The 13,790-nt window shown below is 44.7% G+C and overlaps 1 protein-coding gene across 7 annotated transcripts in view; it reads left to right on the forward strand.

The window, feature by feature from the left end:
- LOC308489149 (beta-1,3-galactosyltransferase 5-like) overlaps window positions 1–13,790 on the forward strand; it is a 129,407-nt gene that overhangs the window by 79,919 nt on the left and 35,698 nt on the right. Inside the window, exon 1 of one of the 7 annotated variants that reach the window (XM_081029896.1) lies at window positions 9,285–9,957. The exons of 5 other annotated variants lie outside the window; for them this stretch is intronic. The gene's annotated coding sequence lies outside the window, so the exon portion shown is untranslated. Of the gene's footprint in view, window positions 1–9,284; window positions 9,958–13,790 lie in introns of those variants that run through there. One more of the 7 variants, XM_081029902.1, reaches the window with a different exon arrangement.

Here is a 13,790-nt window from a genome sequence, read left to right on the forward strand (position 1 = left end):
TGCTATCTCATGCTGGAACACCATTCAAAATTTTATTGTTTGTTGTATGTAATTAGGATTTGCCTGCCAATAATTGATTAAATGAAGTCCTTTAAAAATTATACCCTCTACAGATAAACCCTGGTATTTTATTTGCATTGTTAATTTAATTCAAAATAGTTTCAAATAATCATATACTTGATAGTATCGTTAATTCCAAATTAAAAATTCTAAATCCATGAGGTTTTGATTTATGATTAAAATAACCAGGTGCTTAACCACATCCTTCCCCATCTGGACCACACTGGTTTCCTGATAGGGTCAGGTCCTGGCTCTAATGAGGCAGCATTAAATATAAATAATGTGCTTTTGTCCCACTGCCCAACCAGATGACACTTACCAGTGGGGAACAGGGGCACTTATTCTCAGAACACTCTGGGAAGTGTCCTAAGGACCAAAAGGGAATCAGAGTGATGTGGGAAAATAAACAAGCAAACGAACAGCAAGCCAGTCAGACTAGTTTAAAGGGCTTCTGTTGTTGTGACTTCGGAGGATGATGGTGCTGGGATATTCAGATGTGTGTTGAAGCTGTCTCCAGGGGGTGTGTGGGTGCTGCTGGAGAGCTGGAAGGAGCTTAGCGTTTTTAGAATAATTGCCTTGCTTTCTCAGTTCACAAAGTGTGTGCATTGTAGCAACCTTGAAATATACAAATAAAAACAGAAAAGCATATAAAAAATCTAACTGATTATAGATGTCAATCACATTGACAAAATGCCTTCTCAGCAACACCTAGATTAGTGTTTAATCGAATAACTGGGGGTGGTGACCTATCCAATTTGACACAAAAAACTTTGTCATTTATTTATTATCTATCTACCTACCTGCTATCTGTCTGTCTATCTATCTATCTATCTATCTATCTATCTATCTATCTATCTACCTACCTACCTACCTATCATCTATCTATCTATCCATCCATCATCTATTATGAACACTGTCCTACTATACATTCTTTTATATAAACTATGTGCATATTTCTGGCTATTTTCTTAGAAAGGGCAATGCAGTGAATGAAAGGTCACATTCATTTTAAAAAGTCTGAATTTATAGAGCAAAGGTCAGCAAACTTTCTCTGCATAGAGTTGGATAGTAAGTATTTTTAGCTTTGTGGTCTATATGTCTCTGTCACAAATACTCAACTCTGCTGTTGCGTCACAAAAGTAGCCACAGACAGCATGTGAATTAAGGAGCATGGCTGATCCCAATATAACTTTATTTATAACAGCAGATGATGGGCTGGACTTTGCCCTGAAATAGACAAAGGGCTGTTTTTAGAAAACACTGTAAATGGTAAAGGAAGCTGGCAACAGACTGCCAAGAGCAGGTGCAGAAGAAAGAGCGTGAAGGGCACCTTGTTAGTGCTTACAGCCGGGACAGGAGAGCGGCCATGACAACTTTGGAAACCATGACAACTGCTGAACTCCACTAATGTCAGCGATGCTGTTCACCAAATGTGGGGTGTTTCACCTTCCAAGCACATGCAATTTCCTGCTCCCTTTGATGTGAGGTGTTGCCATGTGGTTTGATTTGGACCTTCAAATATAAGCAGAAAAGATGTGCTACTTATGGGGGGGGGGGCTTTAAGAGCCAGCACATGACGTGTCACATTTCTGTCCCGAATGCAGCAGATTTAAGACGGAGCTTCCATCAACCCAGGTGTCTGAGTGAGCAAGATGAGCAGAACTCCCCCGCCCATCCACGTTATGTGAGTGAGATGTAAACTTGGGCTGGGTTAAGCCACCAAGACTTTGGGATTGTTTGTTACCACAACAGAGCCTATCCTTTCCTGACTGACACACCCACCACCACCACCAGCCCTTAACTCTAGGAGTACCCCTTGTTACCACCTATCTCTTCGCCCTACCTTATTTGTCTTCCCACCCAAACACATTTATATGTTCATTTATTGGTTGTCTGTTTTCCCTCTAAAATAGGAGCTCCCCAGGAGGTGTTGCTTATGGTTGCTATGGTGCTTATGGTTGTCGAGGCTCAGTATGTATTTATTATGTGAATGAATCGACATCAGCCAAAGCATTAGTAACCTGAACAGGCACTTACAGGTGTTCTACACGGAGCTTAAATGCAGCATTTCATTTAGTTTTCACAAAGCTGTTTGCATCAATAGCATTGGTACCCTTATTTTTCTTTATAGAGAGCTAATTCGTACTTTACCTACGAGGAATGTATTGTTAGCTATTGCTGCATAACAAATGACCACAAAAGTAGCTTAAAACAGCACACGTTTGTTGTTTCTTAATTGTTGTGGGTCGGGAGTCCTGACACGATTGCTGGATCCTCTGTTCAGGGTCCCCACAAGACTGTAATCAAGGTGTCGGTTAGGACTGGGGTCTCATCTGAAGTCTCGATGGGGAAAGAATCCACTTTGAAACTCATGTGGGTGCGGGCAGGATTCAGTTCCTTGCAGGCTGCTGACTAGAGTCTGCTCTCGGTCGTAAGCTCGTGATGTGACACACAGTCCTCTCCAAGCTGCCAGTTGAGAAGACAATAGAGAGTGTCTGCTAGCAAGATGGGAGTTAGCATCTTACGGAATTACGGAAGTGACATCTGTCACCTTTGCTGTACTCTGTAGGTTAGATGCTACTCAGGAGTCCCACTTATGTTCAAAAGGAGGAAATTACACAAAAGCATGACTACCTGGAGGCAGGGGTTATACTGGGGGGTTATATCTGGGAGTTCAGAGACGTGAAGCCACTTGCCCAAGGCCACATAGTAGCTTTTTGATTTCCTCATTCCTGCTTCCTAGGATCACATCCCAAATAAAGTGCCTGCTCACGAATCCTTTTTTTTTTTTTGGGGGGGGGGAGAAGGGGGTCTTCTTCTTTAGAAACCCAGGCTAAGCAGCCCCTATGCTGTGTAAAGAGGAACACACCAATGTCTAAATGAGAGTTAGGTTTCTCAATGAACTCTCTCTCTTTTTTTTAATGTGAAATATTTAATTATAGTGATACCATTTGCTAGACACTGTTATGTGCCTGGCTTTACAAACCTATCGGACTTAATCCAATGCAATCCCATATGGTAGATATTAATATCACTGTTTTACAAAAAGGAAACTGGGTCTGGTAGAGGTTAAATAACTCGCACCATTTGTGAACTCAGAGCCATGTTCTTTCTAATTACTCAGGACCACAACTTTGCCCAGTAAATCCTGAATTTCCCTAATGGTCTTTGGCTTTTATCTATGTATCTGCTTGTGTGAGTACATAGGTTTGGCTGCTAGAGAGACCAAAATAACGGTGGCTTAAACAAAGTAGAAATTTATTTCTCTTTGCAAAAGCCTGCATGTCCTGCACTTTAGAGAAGCTTGAGGGTTCACCTTCCTTCTATCTGTTTTTCTCTGCCACCTCTGGGTATGGCTTATGGTAGCTCATAACCACTTCTACTCTCCAGCCAGTAGGAAGGTACAAAAGGGACAGAGAACAGACCTCTCTTTAAGGGTAGGACCGAGTCACACACATCCCATTGATCAGAATTCAGGCACACGGCCATGCTCAGCTACAAGTAGGGAGAGTGGGGCATCGTAGGATTCTAGTCATTAGAATATGGAGAAACGGGTATTGGGACATGCCAGTAGCTTCTCATGGGGACTCCTTGTGCATGGCACCATATCAAGCCTTGTTGGGAATACAAAGATGAACACATTGTCATCCCTGAATTCCGAAGAGGGAAACCCCAAATGTAAATTTCGTTAGTAGCTATAAATAGCCAATGTGGTCCGTAGAATGACAAGAACACAGCAAATGGGGAATGTAGACGTCCTTGTATGATCACCCAGCAGATCCTGGCCAGGAGAATCCACAAAATAAACAGGTACTTAAACAAAGAAGGGAAGTGAAAGTAATATTGTTAGTCCAGGACTTGAAATACAGATCTCCATGGGATATTATAAGAACCCTAAACAAGGCACTGACTCTGACTTCAGTTTTGAAGGAAATACACCAGGTGAATAAGGGTGGGGACACGAGAGACATGAGAGCAGCAAAAGTTGACTGAATGGCAGCATTTTCAGTGGCTGGTGGAAAGCAACTAGAGAATGGAGTAAGTTCAGCCACACTGGTGTCTTGGTGTCTAAGGGCTGCGGAACAAAGAACCACAGGTTAGGTGCCTTAGAGAATTCATTGCCTCACATTCTGGAGTCCAGAAGTAAGAAATCAAAGTGTCGGCAGGATTCTGCTCCTTCAGAATCCTTTAGGGGAGGACCCTTCCTAGCCTCTTCCAGCATCTGGTAGCCCAAACGTTCTTAGTTTATTGTAGTATAATTTCAGTCTTTGCCTCTGTCTTCAGGTGGTCTCTTGTCACCTGGAGGACAGCTGACAGCTGACACCCCAGATTCTGGGCTGCGAGCCTGCTTGTCTAGGAAGACTTTGTAAACACAGGTCCTCTCCTTCCATTCCTTCATGTCCCCTCACAACCAAAAGGATTGGAGGATGTGGTGGTTTTAAATCACGCCCCCACATTCTTTGGCATTGCTCCATGGAGGGGTCTAAGTCCCCTCTTCCTGAATCTGGACTCTGTGACTCCTTGGCCAGTAAAATACAGTGGGAGTGACTGCAGAAGGAAGAATTCTAAAAGGATCCCAATGACCCCCATCCTTATAGACCCCCACCACTCTGAGTGTCAGTGGAACCCATGAATATGCTATGTTATGGAACAAAAAGGAGATTATCCAAGTGGGCCTTATCTAACCCCACAAGCCTTTTAAAAACGAGAAGTTTTCTCTAGCTTACAGTGCTAGGGGAAGTCAGACATTGAAAGCAAAAGGAGGATTTGATGCACCGCTGCTGGCTTAGGAGATGGAAGGGGCCATGTGCCCAGGACAGCTGGTGGTGAAGATGGAGGGGGCCACATGCCCAGGAGAGCTGGTGGTGAAGATGGAGGGGGCCACGTGCCCAGGAGAGCTGGTGGTGAAGATGGAGGGGGCCACGTGCCCAGGAGAGCTGGTGGTGAAGATGGAGGGGGCCATGTGCCCAGGAGAGCTGGTGGTGAAGATGGAGGGGGCCATGTGCCCAGGAGAGCTGGTGGTGCAGATGGAGGGAGCCATGTGCCCAGGAGAGCTGGTGGTGAAGATGGAGGGGGCCATGTGCCCAGGAGAGCTGGTGGTACAGATGGAGGGGGCCATGTGCCCAGGAGAGCTGGTGGTGAAGATGGAAGGGACCAAGTGCCTAGGAATGTGAGTGACCTTTATAAATTGAGCATAGCTCTTGGCTGACAGACAGCAAGAACACGGGAATCTCAGTCCTAGGACCACAAAAGCAAATGAGTTCATCTCACAAAATGAATGAATTTGGCAGTGGATTTGTTCCCAGAGCCTCTAGATAAGGACCTAGGCCTGATTTTAGCAGAGAACCCAGCCAAACCAGCCTAGATATCTGACCTACAGAACTGTGAGATAATAAATGAGTATAGTTTTCACCCATTACATTTGTTGTAGTTTCTTATGCCAATTTCTAAGTCCAGGCTTTAAAAGATGAGCAGCTTCATCTTCTGTCTGATGGGGCAGCTGTCCTTGCCACCCAATTGCCGTGCTGTGTGTGAGGAAGCCCAAGCAGCTCCAGGGAGAAGCAGGGCAAACATCAAGTTGCATAGTCACCAGACACAGTTCATTTGCATTTCTATGTACTAGACTCTTTTGTATTACTATCAGTTTCTTACAACTTTGAATTAGTCAGGGTTATCCAGAGAAACAGAATCAACAGGAGATATATATTTATTACGAGAAGTTGGCTCACAGTTCCTGGAGGCTGAGAAGTCCCACGATTCTGCCATCTGCAAGGTGAAGACCCAGGAGGGCTGGTGGTGGGTTTCAGTCCAAGTCGGAAGCCCTGAGTACTGACGGGCTGATGGCGTAAGTTCCAGTCTGAGTCCAAAGGCCCGAGAACCAGGAGATCCAGTGCCCAAGAGCAGCAGAAGAGTGACGTCCCAGCCAACAGCCGGGCAGAGAGAATTTGCCCCTTTCACCTTTCTGTTCTATTCAGGCCCTCAGAGATTAGGTGAGACCCAGCAACACTGGGGAGGGTAATTTGCTTTATTCAGTTTACTGATTCAGATAGTAGCGTCTTCTGGAGACACCTTCACAGATACACCCAGAAATAATGTTTCAGCAGATACCAGGGAATCCCGTGACCCAGTCGAGTTGGCCATCACAATTAACCATCACAAACAGAGATTTCAACAGCTCAAAGACAGCTCAGGTCCTATTCCTATTAAATCACAAAACCTCATAACCTTCTTTGCCTATTTCAAAGTTTTTTTAAACCACTTTTCCTGACGTTCCTTTTTATATCTGAAGATAAAAACCAACCTCTTGACTACTCTTGGTCTGGACCCTGCCTCCTCTCTGGGCTCATCTAAGACCCCTTTTTCCTACCTCCTTGCATTCAGGTCTCACAAACCTCCTTAGCTTCCTCAGGCACAGCAGGTCTCCTACCACCCGAGATGCATGGGTGCTGCCTCCATGCACATTGATCCCTCTGCTCCAGGAGGTGGCTCTCCAGCCCTCTGGCACTGCACCTTCCTAACCAGTTCACTCTGATGTGCCTACCCCCTATCTGAGATCATACCCGGTTTGCTCAGGGAACCACCCCCCTCCACCTTTTCTTCAAAGCTTCCTTCACAGCCTTTATCACAACTGAAGTTACAGTGTGATTATGTTTTATGTAAATTTGAACTTTGTGATTTTTAAAATAGCATAGGCTAAAAATATTAGCCAAATCTTTATGCTCAAACTTTGAAATAATGCAAATCTCCCAAATTCCAAAAAAAACCAAAACCACAAGTAGCCTCAAAAGATCTCACAGTTTCAGAGCTGCGTTTCCAATGACTTGTAAATAGTGTTTCCACTCTTGCCTGGGGTGCCTCAGTGTGTGGAGGACACGATCCTCTGGGACCCGGGCCAGCAGGGTGTACCCTGCACTTGGTACCGAACTTCTGAGAGTGGTTCCTCTTACTATATATGTATTGCTGTTAGGGCACTTGTCGGGGATCAGAACATGCCACTCCCAAACATGCCACTTTGGCATGAGGACCATTTAAGCTGAAAATTGATTGGGAAACAGTCAACAACAAACTCTCTGTCATCCCCTCTTTTGTACCAGAAAGGGCAAAAGGATTGTAAATGGAGACTCTTATCAGAATCTACATAGCAAGCCTTCCCAAAGCAGTTCTTATCTTCTGTCAGTCTCCCCATATATTCACGTTCCTGTAGTTTGTCACCCCAAAAAGCCTAAGTCCTTTTCCTTTGTCTTGTCACTTCTCTATAGATTTATTGTCTTGTTAAGACGCTACATTAGTCCGAGTCTGTCCCCCCCTTTGAGTTACTCTTCACTGGTTTTCTCCTACATGTATGAGTGCAGCACATGGGAATAAAGTCTCGTTAATCTCTGATTTTCTCTCATTAATTCGTCTTTTGTCAGTTTAATTTTCAGGGCCCAAGCCAAAACTGAGGAGCGTAGAGGAAAAGTTTGTTCTTCCCCCCTATATACTCATTGTTACTATAACAACGATTTCTGGAAACTCTAACAATATTCTTTGGTCGAAGTGCTGAGGCTAAGGCTGGGGCTGGAAATCTTTGCGGGGAGAGTCAGATGTAATATTGTGACCTGAAGGCCAGTCCCCTGTGACTCCCAGTGCTGACCAATATTCTAAATATTAGGGCTGAAGCTGAGGAAATAAATAAACACATCAGGGCAAAAATGAGCTATATTGACCTTAGATTTTCACTCCTGTGGCTCATTGTTCTGAAATTATTTAAGTTTTGAATTATGCTATGCCTTCAGGGACACATGAATAAGATACTATGACCCCGTGTAGATTTGTGAGCTTATTGGACCAATATATTGACTCCCCGAGTCTATCTGTTTTTCTCACCATTTTTCTGATGGGCTCCTAGCACAAGGCTTTGAAAGCAATTAAATATTTTCCCCCTCTACCCTCTTAGGTTCGGTGGCTGGGACCTATGAGTTAAAGTGACCAAAGACAGATTAATGAGAGAAAAAGGTTTATTTTGCATGTATATGGGAGCCGACAAAGGAAATAACTGGCTCATTAAGTGGTTAAAGGCTTATATACCTGATTTAGTAGGGGAAAGGAAGTGGGGAGAAAAAGCTTCACATGGGAAGAACAAATAGGTCTCTTTAGGAAAGATAAATAGATTTTTAGGAGGACAGATGGGAGAAAAGAAAGTTTGTGGTAATGTTTATCTATACAGGTACAAGTGGTCTTTCCATCTTCAGGGTCATAAACTCCTTGGAGGAGGCATTCGGAGTAGGTTTTCTGTTGTATGCTTTTACTAGCATAAAACTTTTACTAGCATAAAACATACTAGCATTCAGGTGTACAAAACATCATCGTGATCAGACATATATATACCTCACAAAGTCATAACCCCAATAAGTCTAGTACCCCTCTGACACTGTACATAGTTATTACAATACTATTGACTATATTCCCTATGCTTTACTTTATATCACCGTGACTATTTTTTTGAAATTATAGTTGACATTCAGTATTATCTGTATTAGTTTCAGGTGTACAGTGTAGTGGTTAGACATTTATATAATTTATGAAGAAAATATGGAATGCTTCATGGATTTATCCTTGCTCAGGGGGCATGCTAATCTCTGTATAGTTCCAATTTTAGTATATGTGCTGTTGGAGTGAGCACTGGAGTTGGCTTTATTTGTGTTCTCTCTGGGAGTAGATCCACCCTGAAGGGGAATTTATTGCAGCCTCATTTCCCTAAATTGCTGCTTTTAGTCAAAAAGGGAAACTAAGGTGCTTTTTTTTTTTTTTTTTTTTGGCATCTGTTGAATTGCAAATGTCTTCAGCTTAAAATAATCTTAATGCCAAAGTGGTTATTACGGAGTAGCATATCCTGAGCCCCTTCAATTGGAAGGAACAGCATTTCCCCTTATTTATTTATTTATTTATTTCAGGGTCTAAATATATGATCTGCACTGTCTGTTGGTGCCTGGTCTGTGTAGACAGCCTTGACCCTGAGTCCCCTGACAAGATGAAAATGTAATGGGGAGACAAGCCAGATGTTGAACGAGAACCGTACAAATAAGGACAGTTCTATAGGGTGCTCTGCATCAGGATTGGGGGAGACAGTGTTTTCCAGAAATTGTTACAGCGCTCGGAAAAGCCAAGGTCCTTTGTTTACTTCTGAGGGGTTGGGCGTGGGCATGGGAGGCCCGCAGAAAACCTCTCCAGAGTTCTGTGCAAACGCTGCACAGGAAACTGATTCACAGCTCAAGGTGGCCACATTCCAGAGCACCTCACCCTTGGGTCTTTTTTTTTCCCCTTTCACAAAAGAACCTGTTCTTGTGCGTGTGGAAGTGCCTGACTGGGAGAAAGAACCGGCTTCACCAGCCCCCGGGCCTGTGCCAGAGGCCAGCGGGAACAAGGTTGGCCAGGCGGCCGTCCAAGGACAGGACGGGCCTGCCACCTCCCGCTGGTGGAAAACGATGGCCGGGCCCAGCCGGGTCTTGGTGCTGCAGGACCTGAGAAAGGCCCTGAGGAGGAAGAGGGACTGGACACAGAGCAGGAGGACAGTCCTGGCCCTGAGGTCCTGGCATGCCCTGTCCCCGGCCGGATTTCCTGGGCTGCTCTTTGGGGCCGGCTAATGATTAACAGGAAACACACAGGAACACGCACACCTTCGGGGACTGAAGGCCTGTGGCTGGTGGAGGCCACCTCTGTGTTTACAGCCTGGCCTGTGACGTGACAGAAGCATTTCGTGAGGAACTTCCTGTTAACTACTGAGGTTGGGTCAGGATTCTCGGGTGGCCGGACAGAATTTGTTCTTGTGTTTGTGTGGAGAGAGGACGGAAGCCAAGAAGCCTTTTGGAAACAGAGAACCTTCCCTGAAGCCCTGAAGAGAAGACCTACCTGCCGGAGGTGAGATGGCTCAGGATGGCTCCCCTGACAGGTGTTTATAGAGTGGATTTCTCCGCAGGTACTGGGGCTCCTAGGAGCGGGACCGACTCTAGCTGTTGTCCTGGGGAAAGTGTCGGATGATGAAAACAGAACTCTGGTTCCCAACTTCCACAAAGTTAAAAATTAAAACAGCGGGCTGCTCTGAGAGTGTAGGAATTTGAGACGATTTCTAATCAAGCGAGTCCCTTTCACGGTGAGCTGTTCTCAGGGATGCGTTGAAAGCTGAGACTTGGCTGGAATTTGGGAGGTCAGGATTCCACGGCTGGAAAATTACTGTGACTCACGGTGTTCATCGGACAAACTTTTGAATGCCATTAGATTAAATGCCTAATGAGATGGCTATATGGAAGGGAGAATTGCTAAAGTCTCTGGAAGTTCCAAGACTGCCCTAAGTCTGGCAGGCAGTGCCTGGGCACCGCCCAACATAGGGACGCCCAGAGCTGGGGAACTGGGGCTGTGGGGGCGCTGGTGTCTTCTCATTTTGGCATGTTTGTAGTGAACCCCTCTCACTGATTGTGAGAAGCACTTCTTCCTTTTTGGGTTTGGGGTGCCAGCTGCTGCTGAAAGCAGGACAGCCTCCTTTGGAGGTTCTGATATCAAGCAATTTCCAAGAATCCAGAAATAAGCGTTTGTGTGTGTGTGTAATTAAGTGAGATTATCCGATTCAGCAGTTTTCTTCCTGAGGTGACTGTCTTGGTGGGTCCAGGCTGATCCCAGTGATTTGGCTTTCTTGGGGCATCAAGGAATTGGTTGGGGGTGTTAAGTCCTGTCTATTTCATACAATTTAATAAGACTTAAGATTTTAGGAAGACTTTGCAGTTTTGCAACCAAAAGTAGGTGATTCACGTTCTCCACAGTGAAATGAATGAGAAGTTAAAATGCAGGGGCCTGTCAAACTACTCCACAGAGATAGTAACTTGCAATTTACCCGTCATAGGTCCTCATTTAATTAAAGGGACTTATCTGATTGCAGTTAAAGCTTGAAATCAGCTTCTTGACAGTTCCTTCCTGCACACACGCTTCAGATGCTGTCGCCTCGTGAATCCATGGCTGTAGTCATCTTGCAACTGGGTTTCTGTAGCTCATGTCCCAGAGCCACCTGGGTTCTGCCCGCTCATTAGAAATGGAGTCATTCTCTCCTACAGAGAATGAGCGAGAATGGTGTGTGAGGACGGTGGCAGAATAAAGCACTTACTAAGTCATCAGTTCTTAGTCCGCAGCCTGACTCAACGTGCTTATCAGTGACTCCAAATATTTCCTAATGAACCTTCAGTGATTGCCACAGTTTCGATAACGCTGTGTCCACACTTCATATTTATTGCTTTCGGTGGCATGTATCACATTTTATGGCTCAACAGCTCTGTTTCTTCTTCATCCTCTGCTGGGGTCTAGCATTCTAGAAGACTGGTGGAGATTGACTTGTGGATTGTCTTCATTGAACCTTGAAAATTAATAAATGATTTATTTGGGGCTTCATAACTGGGGATCTTGACTCGATCTCGGAAGGCCTGTAATTTTAGTTCAGTTTGTGTGCAGCTGCTGTACAGCTTGTTGGTAAGGCATATTTTTGGAGATTTTTCAAGTCTGTTTTGGATTATTGCAAGGGGTCGGGTCCCACAATGGCACAGCATTGCAGCTCAGACACTCTGAACCCCACGTCTGGACACGGCACTGATGGTGTAGTACACAGGCTGACTATGCTGCCCAGAGACACCAGAGAACAGAAGGGTGGAAACCCATGCTCCTTCTCCTGGGCTGTGACTAACACATTTAAGTGAAACACAGGGTCTCAGCGCGAGCCTCTGCGATCCTTCATGTCTCCGCTCTGTTGTAGCCAGTAACTTGTGGGGGGCGTGTCCCACAAACTGTGGTGTGGCAGGTACTTCCCAGTGCCCATTCCAGGAAGAGGAATGGGCATACCCTGGGCTGGTACATCAGCACATTACAAGAATCCTGGAATGGGGCTCTGAGGGAACTCGGTACCCCACATTTTGGAGGAATGGGGGTGGATTATCCCAACACAGGGCTGTGAAATCTGTGTGATGCCAGAGCGAAGGGGGAAACTGCCCGTGGGTCACTGTGCTCCACACATCAGTGGTTGAAGAACGTTTCAAATAAAGAGACCTTTCTTGAGGTTGAGGAGTTACTTTTTGTAGACAGTTCGTGATATGTTCAGTGGGTGACTAAGCACTAACTGCTCCAGTGGGACCAAGTCGTGCTGGTGACTGCTTTGGATAGGCCTATCTTGGAGAGAAAAAAAGAAAAAAAAATGCAGGGAGGGGCGGTTTATCAAACAGCAAAGGGATTGGAAGGAAGGGCCAAGAAATGTACATGACATGATCCCCGCGTGCTGCCAAGGGGCTGATCTACCCTTGACCTCCCCTACCTCTGCCCCAACCCCAGAGCCCTCTCTGCATTTCCTCAAATGTGCCAGGCATGGCCCCACCCCAGGGCCTTTGCACCTACTGTTCCTCTGCCTGGAAATCTCTTCTGCTGGTATCCACATGGTGTCACCACACCTGCTTTGCTGCTCAGAGAACACCTTCTCGGGGAGCCTTTCTCTGAGCTCTCTATTTGAGGTGATAACCAGCCACCCCCTGCACAAGCTCCCTCATACACATTCCCCTGTGGTAGTTTTCTCTATACATCTTGCTGCCTGCTGATAGGCTTATGATCTATTTCTTCATTGTTTCTTTAAATTAAAATTTATTGGTGTGACAATTATTAGTAAAGTTACATAGATTTCAGGTGCACAATTCTGTATTACATGATCTATATCTAACATTGTGTGTTCACAACCCAGAGTCAGTTCTCTTTCCATCACCATATATTAAACCCGGTTTACACTCTTCTAGAGCCTCCCTTACCCTCTGGTAACCCCTAAAATATTGTCTATGTCTATGAGTTTTTGTTCCTTCATTTGTTTGTCTTGTTCTTTTGTTGTTTTTGGTTTATATACCACATATCAGTGAAATCATAGGGTTCTCTGCTTTTTCTGTCTGACTTATTTCGCTTAGCATTATACTCTCAAGATCCATCCATGTTGTCACAAATGTTCCTATATCATCTCTCCTTAACGCCGAATAGTATTCCATTGTGTATATGTACCACAACTTCTTTATCCATTCATCTATCGAAGGACACTTTGGTTGTTTCCATGTCTTGGACACTGTAAACAAAGTTGCATTGAACATTGGAGCACACGTGTCTTTATGAATAAATGTTTTCAGATTTTTTGGGTACATACCCAGGAGAGGGATTGCTGGGTCATATGGTAATTCTATTTGTAATTTTTTGAGGAACCTCCACACTGCCTTCCATAGCGGCTGCACCAGTCTGCATTCCCACCAACAGTGGATGAGGGTTCCTTTTTCTCCACAGCCTCTCCAACACTTGTTACTATCTGTCTTGTTGATGAAAGCCATTCTGACTGGGGTGAGGTGATATCTCATTGTGGTTTTCATTTGCATTTCTCTGATGATTAGTGATGTTGAGCATTTTTTCATATGTCTATTTGCCATTTGTATATCCTCTTTGGAGAAATGTCTCTTCTGGTCCTCTGCCCATTTTTCAATTGGATTGTTTTTTTTTGTTGTTGAGTTTCATGAGTTCCTTGTATATTTTGGATATTAACCCCTTATTGGAGGCACTGTTTGCAAAAATCTTCTCCCATTCAGTTGGTTGCCTCTTTATTTTGTCGATGGTTTCTATTGCTGTGCAGAAGCTTTTAAGTTTCATATAGTCCCATTTGTTTATTTTAGTTTTTACTTCCATTGCCTTTGGAGTCAAATCCA

The sequence above is a fragment of the Rhinolophus hipposideros genome (genome assembly GCF_964194185.1).
Source record: "Rhinolophus hipposideros genome assembly, chromosome: 2".
NCBI lineage: Eukaryota > Metazoa > Chordata > Mammalia > Chiroptera > Rhinolophidae > Rhinolophus > Rhinolophus hipposideros.